Source organism: Plecotus auritus, assembly GCF_963455305.1.
Source record: "Plecotus auritus genome assembly, chromosome: 8".
In the NCBI taxonomy this organism is placed as follows: Eukaryota; Metazoa; Chordata; class Mammalia; order Chiroptera; family Vespertilionidae; genus Plecotus; species Plecotus auritus.
Genome location: NC_137782.1, coordinates 65,074,250 through 65,082,387, shown reverse-complemented (window position 1 = coordinate 65,082,387; position 8,138 = coordinate 65,074,250).

Below are 8,138 nucleotides of genomic sequence, written 5' to 3'. Positions count from 1 at the left end.
TAAACTCTGTTTAGTGTTGTAAGTCTTTTTTTTTAAAAATATATTTTATTGATTTTTACAGAGAGGAAGGGAGAGGGACAGAGCTAGAAACATCAATGAGAAACATCGATCAGCTGCCTCCTGCACACCCCCCACCGGGGATGCGCCGGCAACCAAGGCACATGCCCGGACTGGAATCGAACCTGGGACCCTTCAGTCCGCAGGCCAACGCTCTATCCACTGAGCCAAACCGGTTAGGACTAGTGTTGTAAATCTTTAGGGAGTTTCTTTATCTCATTTGCCTCAGTTTCCTCATCTGCAAAGTTGAAAGAGCATAATAAGTCAGGACATGGGACGTGGTAAAGGTGTAATGAGTGGTAGCTATAACAAGAGCAGCAACAAAAATACTCTGTTGTGTGTCTTCTATTTTTTTTTTTTTTTTTTTTTTTTTTTTTGTAAAAAGAGAGCCCTGGCCAGTTTGGCTTAATGGATAGAGCGTTGGCCTGTGGACTGAAGGGTCCCAGGTTCGATTCCGGGCAAGGGCGCATGCCTGGGTTGTGGGCTCGGAGGCAGTTGATCAATGATTCTCTCTCATCCTTGATGTTTCTATCTCTATCCCTCTCCCTTCCTCTCTAAAATCAATAAAGATAATTTAAAAAATAAATAAAAATAAAAAAGAGTAAAAAGGCAAAATTACAGAGGCAGTAAAAAGATCTGTGGTGGTTGGGGTTTGGTGGGGAGAGGGTTGAATGGGTGAAGCACAGAGCATGAAACTTCTGTATGATACTGTAATGGTAGGTAGAGGACATTATGCATTTGTTAAAACCCGTAGAATGTAATGCATGAAAAAATTTAAAAATCATTTAGGACATCTGGAGAATCCCAAGACAGAGTGTAGCATGTGACAAAACAATCAACTGTATTACAAATGTATGAAGCAAACTCACTAAAGGGGATCGGGGAAAGGCTGCTGACTTGAGTAACTTAGAAATGAGTGGAGTGTATAAAACTAAAAGCATAAGAAAGTGTCCAGAAGTACTATACTCTAGTTGACAAAATGTCCTATGGGGGTATGAGTTAACAATGCTGACACTGCTATATATGTATACTGTAATTGAACAATTAAATTAATGGATGGTGAGTTGCGGGAGCCAGGTTTCTTACTGTTGGAGTAAGAATTTACAGATAAGCAAGAGAAGGAGGCTAGAATGATTCATGTAGTAATGGATGCGAGTTGGAAATATAAATATGAACTGGTGTTTACCTTAATATAGATACAGGTGGTTACATACAGAAATATTTATAGATATGTGATAAATATGGATTAGTACATACAAATATTTCTTTGTTCTGTTAGGTTAGAAGGTTTCAAAGAAACAACACCCCAACAATGAGCACACTTAGTGCTCAGATCTTGGTTTCTAATGTCATTCTCCAATAGGAGGAATCAGGGCTGAATTCCATTGAGAAACGGCTGATTCTAGGACTGGGGCAGGAAATATGTAAGATGAGCCTGGGGCATCATATAGTGCCAGAAAGTAAGAGAATGCTCAGGAACAACAACAAAAAGAAAAAACATACAAAGATGGGGGCATGTCAAAAGGACACAGGAGCCAAGTAAAAGAGCTCGCAAGGCCAAAGCTGGAACAATTTTTTTTTAATATATTTTATTATTTTTTTACAGAGAGGAAGGGAGAGGGAGAGCGAGTTAGAAACATCAATGAGAGAGAAACATCAATCAGCTGCCTCCTGCACACCCACTACTGGGGATGTGCCCGCAAGCAAGGTACATGCCCTTGACTGGAATCGAACCTGGGACCCTTGAGTTCGCAGGCCGACACTCTATCCACTGAGCCAAACCGGTTAGGGCTGGAACAATTTTTTTTTATTATTATTATTATCGACTAGAGGCCCGGTGCACGAAATTTGTGCACGGGGGTGTGTGTCCCTCAGCCCAGCCTGCACCCTCTCCAATCTGGGATCCCTCTCACAATCCAGGACTGTTGGCTCCCAACTGCTTGCCTGCCTGCCTGCCTGATTGCCCCTAACCACTTCTGCCTGCCAGCCTGATCACCCCTTAACCACTCCCCTGCCAGCCTGATTGATGCCTAACTGCTCCCCTGCCAGCCCGATTGCCCCTAACTGCCCTCCCCTGCTGCCTGGTCACTCCTAACTGCCCTCCCCTGCCAGCCTGGTCGCCCCTAACTGCCCTCCCCTGCCTCCTGGTCACCCCTAACTGCCCTCCCCTGCCAGCCTGGTCGCCCCCAACTGCCCTCCCCTGCAGGCCTGGTCCCCCCCAACTGCCCTCCCCTGCCGACCTGGTTACCCCAACTGCCCTCCCCTGCCAGCCTCATTGCCCCTAACTGCTTTCCCCTGCTGATCTGGTCCCCCCCCAGCTGCCCTCCCCTGCCAGCCTGGTCACCCCTAACTGCCCTCCCCTGCAGGCCTGGTCACCCCCAACTGCCCTCCCCTTCAGGCCTGATCACCCTTAACTGCCCTGTCCTGCAGGCCTGGTCACCCCCAACTGCCCTCCCCTTCAGGCCTGATCACCCTTAACTGCCCTGTCCTGCAGGCCTGGTCCCCAACTGCCCTCCCCTGCAGGCCTGGTCCCCCCCAACTGCCCTCCCCTGCAGGCCTGGTCTCCCCCAAGTGCTCTCCCCTGCAGGCCTGGGTCCCCCCCAACTTCCCTTCCCTGCAGGCTTGATTGCCCCCAACTGCCCTCCCTTGCATGCCTGGTCCCCCCCAACTGCCCTCTCCTGCAGGCCTGGTCTCCCCCAACTGCTCTCCCCTGCAGGCCTGAGTCCCCCCCAACTGCCCTTCCCTGCAGGCTTGATTGCCCCCAACTGCCCTCCCTTGCATGCCTGGTCCCTCCCAACTGCCATCCCCTGTTGACCATCTTGTGGCGGCCATCTTGTGTACACATGGGGGCACCATCTTGTGTTGGAGTGACTGTCAATTTGCATATTACTCTTTTATTAGATAGGATTTTAGAGAGAAAGGGAGAAGGAGAGAGAGATAGAAACATCAATGATGAGAGAGAATCACTGATTGGCTGCCTCCTGCATGCTCCTTACTAGGGATCAAGCCTGCAACCCAGCGGAATCGAACCCAGGACCCTTCAGTCCGCAGGCCGATGCTTTATCCACCAAGCCAAACTTGCTAGGGCCAAAGCTGGAACAATTTGAGCAACAAAATTTAGTACTGAGTTATAACCTAAAGTGTGAAATAAATACCTATGAGTCCATAGTGACATAAAGAACTGAATAAATAAACAGCGGAAAAGACAAATCTTAAGTGTGGGCTAAGCATCATAACTTCCTTCCAAAGAGGACAGCATGAAAAGGGGTAAAAGAAAAGAACAGTGGAAAAACCTGACAAATATTGCCTTAGCCAAGTGATCAAGGTCAACACCATTAGGGATACAGCCAGGAGGAACCTAAGGAGACATGAGATCAACACAATGTGGCATATGGATGGGATCCTGTGGTAGAAAAAGAACATTAAGTAAAGAAATCTGAATAGCCCTAACTGGTTTGGCTCAGTGGATAGAGCTTCGGCCTGAGGGTTCAAGGGTCCCAGGTTCGATTCTGGTCAAGGGCATTGACCTTGGTTGCGGGCACATACATACCCAGTAGGGAGTGTGCAGGAGGCAGCTGATTGATGTTTCTAACTCTCTATGCCTCTCCCTTCCTCTCTGTAAAAAAATAATCAGTACAATATATTTAAAAAAAAGAAATCTGAATAAACTATGAACTTCTGTTAATGCCAATGTATCAATATTGATTTACTGATTGTAATTAATGTAAAATGTTAATAATGGAGAAAAAGGAATGGATGGAAGATCTAGGAACTTTGTATTATCTTTTTAGTGTTTCTGTAAATCTAAAAATGTTCTAAATGGCACAAGGTTTTTAAAAAAAGACATTTAATATATCTATACTTTAGAACATCAAAGCCATTACACGGCCTACCTTAAAAATGGTGTTTCTTCAATGGATTAAGAGAAATATTCATTTATCCTACAGTTTTAATATGCTTTGAATCCAGGAGTTAAATTGTCCAATAAAAGTCAGCTACCAATTACTTAGGTCAATGTCTCATGAACTCAGCATCAACAACTCAGCATCTTTAATTTGTATGTATTTGAAATACAAACAAGGAAAGATGACTAGTTCTTTGATTATTTTAAATTAAATGAAAATACCTATAATGAAAGAAATCCATAGGACAGATATGGATTGCCTAAAATTGTTTTAATAGAGAATGACATATATTGTGTAATTGGAAGTTTTGTTCTCCTTAAATAAAATACCAGCCAAAGATTATTCAAGGTACAACTGACAGAGGTGTTACTGCTAGTTTCTCCTAATTTGGAGAATTCCTTTTTTTGAAAAATCGAGTCTGTTGCTACTTTGAAGCTAGAGGGAAAGCAGGATCGAAGCTCATTGGTAATGTCCGTGGGCCGAGGGCGGGCTGTAAGCTAAGGGACATGCCCATTGGTGGGCTGCCCCGCAGCCTTAGGGCGGGGGTGCCCGGGATGGAGTTTGGAGCCCGGGATGGAGCTCGGAGGCCATTGGCTGCGTCGCTGGAGGATGGTGTAATAGACCGCCAAGGCCTGTGCAGCCCGTTTCTACGGCAACGGAGTCTTGAAAGAGCCACTCAGATTTCGGCGTTCGCCCCTAACTCCCCCTTCCGGAGGGGGCAGGGCAGCCTGGATTTGAGGGCCGGTGCAGGATATGTGGGGGCTGGGAGTTAAGGGGACAGGGCCTTCTTCAAACCAATCTAGCCAAGCAACATTTGAACTGGGTTCGGGGAACCCAGCCTGCATGGTAATTGGAAAAAAGAGCCAAACAGGCATAAAGAAGAAAAAGAAAAATGACATATAATTCCATCCTTTACTGCCCTCTGCACTGGTAACATTTCTCATGTGAATGAACACAAAGCCTGGCACAGAGTAGTAATTTAATACTCCATGGGAGGGAGACAAAAAGGAAGAAAAGGGGAGAGGGAGGGAGGGCCCAGGATGCGGGCAACGTGGCGTGAGACAAAGCGCCCGCCCCCTTGGGTGGAAAGTCCATAGACAGACTGCTAGAGCTGACGGAGTATGACGGCCTTGGCTATGAGGGATTGAAGGAGAGAGGGGTCGCCTGTGCACTGCAAGGGGGGCGGCGGCGGCAAGGTATTGGGGAGACCTGACTCAATTGTAAGACTCCCTGGGTTCACATTCCCGCTAGCTCTACCATGTACCAGCTGCCAGTGCTTCAGCGCTCCAGATCCCAGTGTCTTTGTGTTTGGGGAGAAATAAACAGTACCTACTTCATGGAGTTGGTGTCAGAACTGAATTGAGATAATACATGTCAAGTTCTTAATACAATGCCTGAAACAGTAAACGTGCCCTCACTAGTAGCTATTATCATAATGGAAGAAAGGGTAGGATTTGACTATGTGGAGAGAATAGGGAGGTTATCATTGGTGTAGGTTAGGAGGGAGGAGCAGTGTGGAAACCCTACAAAAGATACCAGTTTGGATGTCATGTCGTACAGAAAAGCATGGGAGATGATAGCCAGGGAGCAAGAAGGAAAAAATAACAATGATAGTTACTGTTTACTGAGGGCCTGGCCCTCTACCAAACCCTTTACATGAATTAATTGTTTCATTTTTTCACCAGCCCTGATGAGGCAGTTGCCATGAAACCCATTTTTCTGGTAAGAAGACAGGCCTGGAGAGGTTATGTGGCTCAGAAATGATACAACCAAACAGGGGCCCAGGACAGGAGTACAACTGGCGTCCCATATACTGTATGTCTGCAAATGGTAGTTGTATCAATCTACAGCAACGTGTTAAGTGAAATATGTTCTATTCTCCTCCTTGATGAATATACCTTCATAAGAACCTGGAAGGCCAGGTTCAAATTAGAATTCCAGGACCCTTGGAGTTATGGGCCAGAATGTGTTGACCTGAAACCGGACAACAAATGGGTCCGGGTTGCTTGTCACTACCTGAGCCAATTAAGCAGAGGCAGCGTTGAATCAGGGGTGAGCGTTTTTCAATAATGCCAGCAGTATGGGAGAGCTGCAGATTATTCATGAAAACCTGCTCTGCACTCCCCCATAAATCAGCTGTTTGTATGAGGTAGAAGGACAAAGCTTACATGGGGAAGTAGGCAAACAGAATAGAATGGGTATAATGATTACAGATTATAGGCAATGTGGGTTGGGGGGTTGCAAAGGGCTGAAACAAGGTTGTTAATCTTTCCATGATAATAGGCAGTTCTTGGATGAGAATGAACCACATTTCAAGGTAAACTCCCAGATCCCAGCCAGATCATAATATGCTTTTTTAAATCAGAACAAAACCATCGTGGTTAACAGAGCATGATTAATATTTCTCATAATTACGTATAGCTAGTCTTCAGTATTCTATTTCTTTTTTTTAAAATATATTTTATTGATTTTTTACAGAGAGGAAGGGAGAGGGATAGAGATTTAGAAACATCGATGAGAGAGAAAATCCATCAGCTGCCTCCTGCACACCCCCTACCGGGGATGTGCCCGCAACCAAGGTACATGCCCTTGACCAGAACCAAACCTGGGGCTCTTCAGTCCGCAGGCCGATGCTCTATCCACTGAGTCAAACCGGCTAGGGCCTCAGTATTCTATTTCTGCCCCCAACAAGCCCAGGAGAGCTACCCTCTGGATCCTGCATCCAACCTTTGTCCGGCTACTTCCCATCCCATCAGAGAGGGACATCATGTCCAAGCTGTCTTGCAAACAGCTACTTTGAGACCTAAGCCTCAGGTCTATAAGGTGTGCATCAGGTGGTGCAGTTTGCCCTCAACTGAGATAGACCCAGGAATGAGGCTCACGGTAGGCAGTTGTCTTGTGCCTCTGGGTAGGCAGTTGTGTTGTGCCTACAAAATCCTCTCCCTGTTCCCTGAGGAGAGTTACTGGGGACTCAGGGCAGGGGCTACCTTGCTAGGGGTAAGGCAGTGTTGAACCCAGGCATTCAGAATCCAGGAGCCTGGTGCTCACCTCTGTGCCTCTTAGTGCCAGTGGACGTGCAGGCTAAATTTCAGTGATATTCCCTCAGAGAAATAGGGGGTTAGGGGATGGTCCTGACCTCCCAGGCTGAAGGGAGCCTTACCAAAGGTGAGAAGACTGAAGGAGTGGATTAACTTTTTTAAATGAATGGATAAGTCCTTCTTCAGTATAGAGTCAGTGATGACTGTGCTTAAGGGTATTATTAAAGGACAAGTAGCCTACCCAGGTAGCTCAGTTGCTCAGAGCATCTTCCTGATACACCAAGGACGTGGGTTCAATCCCTGGTCAGGGCACATACAAGAATCAATCAATGAATGCATAAATAAGTGGAACAATAAAAATAAATGTCTCTCTCCCCTTCCTCTCTCTCTCAGATCAACAACTAAAAATGTTTTTGTGTGTTTTTTTTTTAAGGAAAAGTAGACACGTCATGATCTGTAACCTCAGCTAAGTAATTCTAGATCATTCATGCCATAAATATTTATCAGGCTTTCACTATGTGCCAGGCACAGTCCTAAATGCTGGAGCTACAACCAAGAGCAAAACAGTCATGATTCTTGCCCACTCTCTCAAAGCTCAAAATTGAGAGACAGAGGCAGATATTAATCAAACCATGGTATAAATAAACTCTAACCCTAACAGTAACCTAAACTGTTGGAAGGAGAGGAGGATGTAAGAGAGCAGGTCTGGTCTAGAAGATTAGGGAAGACTGCATTTCGGAAGTGGCATTAGAACTGAGCATCAGGGAAGGTAAGGGTTAACCACATGTCAGGGAGGGTGAATTCCTGGAATGACTAGCAGGAGCCCAGCCAGGGTTAGGGGGTGAGACTGAGGAGGCAGGCCTGATGGGCCCCAGGGAGGACACAGAGTCTTTGAAGGTCTTCAAACTGGGGAGTAAGTGATCAAATTTCATTTTGAGGACTATTTTTTTGGATTGAAGGAGACCAAGCTTGGAAGCAGGGGGACCAGAGTTTGTTGCTGTAGTTAGAGTATTAAACTTGCCTATTAACGTTTCTTATTTTTAAACATAGAGGAAATGGATTCCTGTCTTTGCAGAGTCTACAGGAATTTCTTTGAAGTCTTGTGTTGTGCTTTGCATTGATTTTTTGTTACTAATTT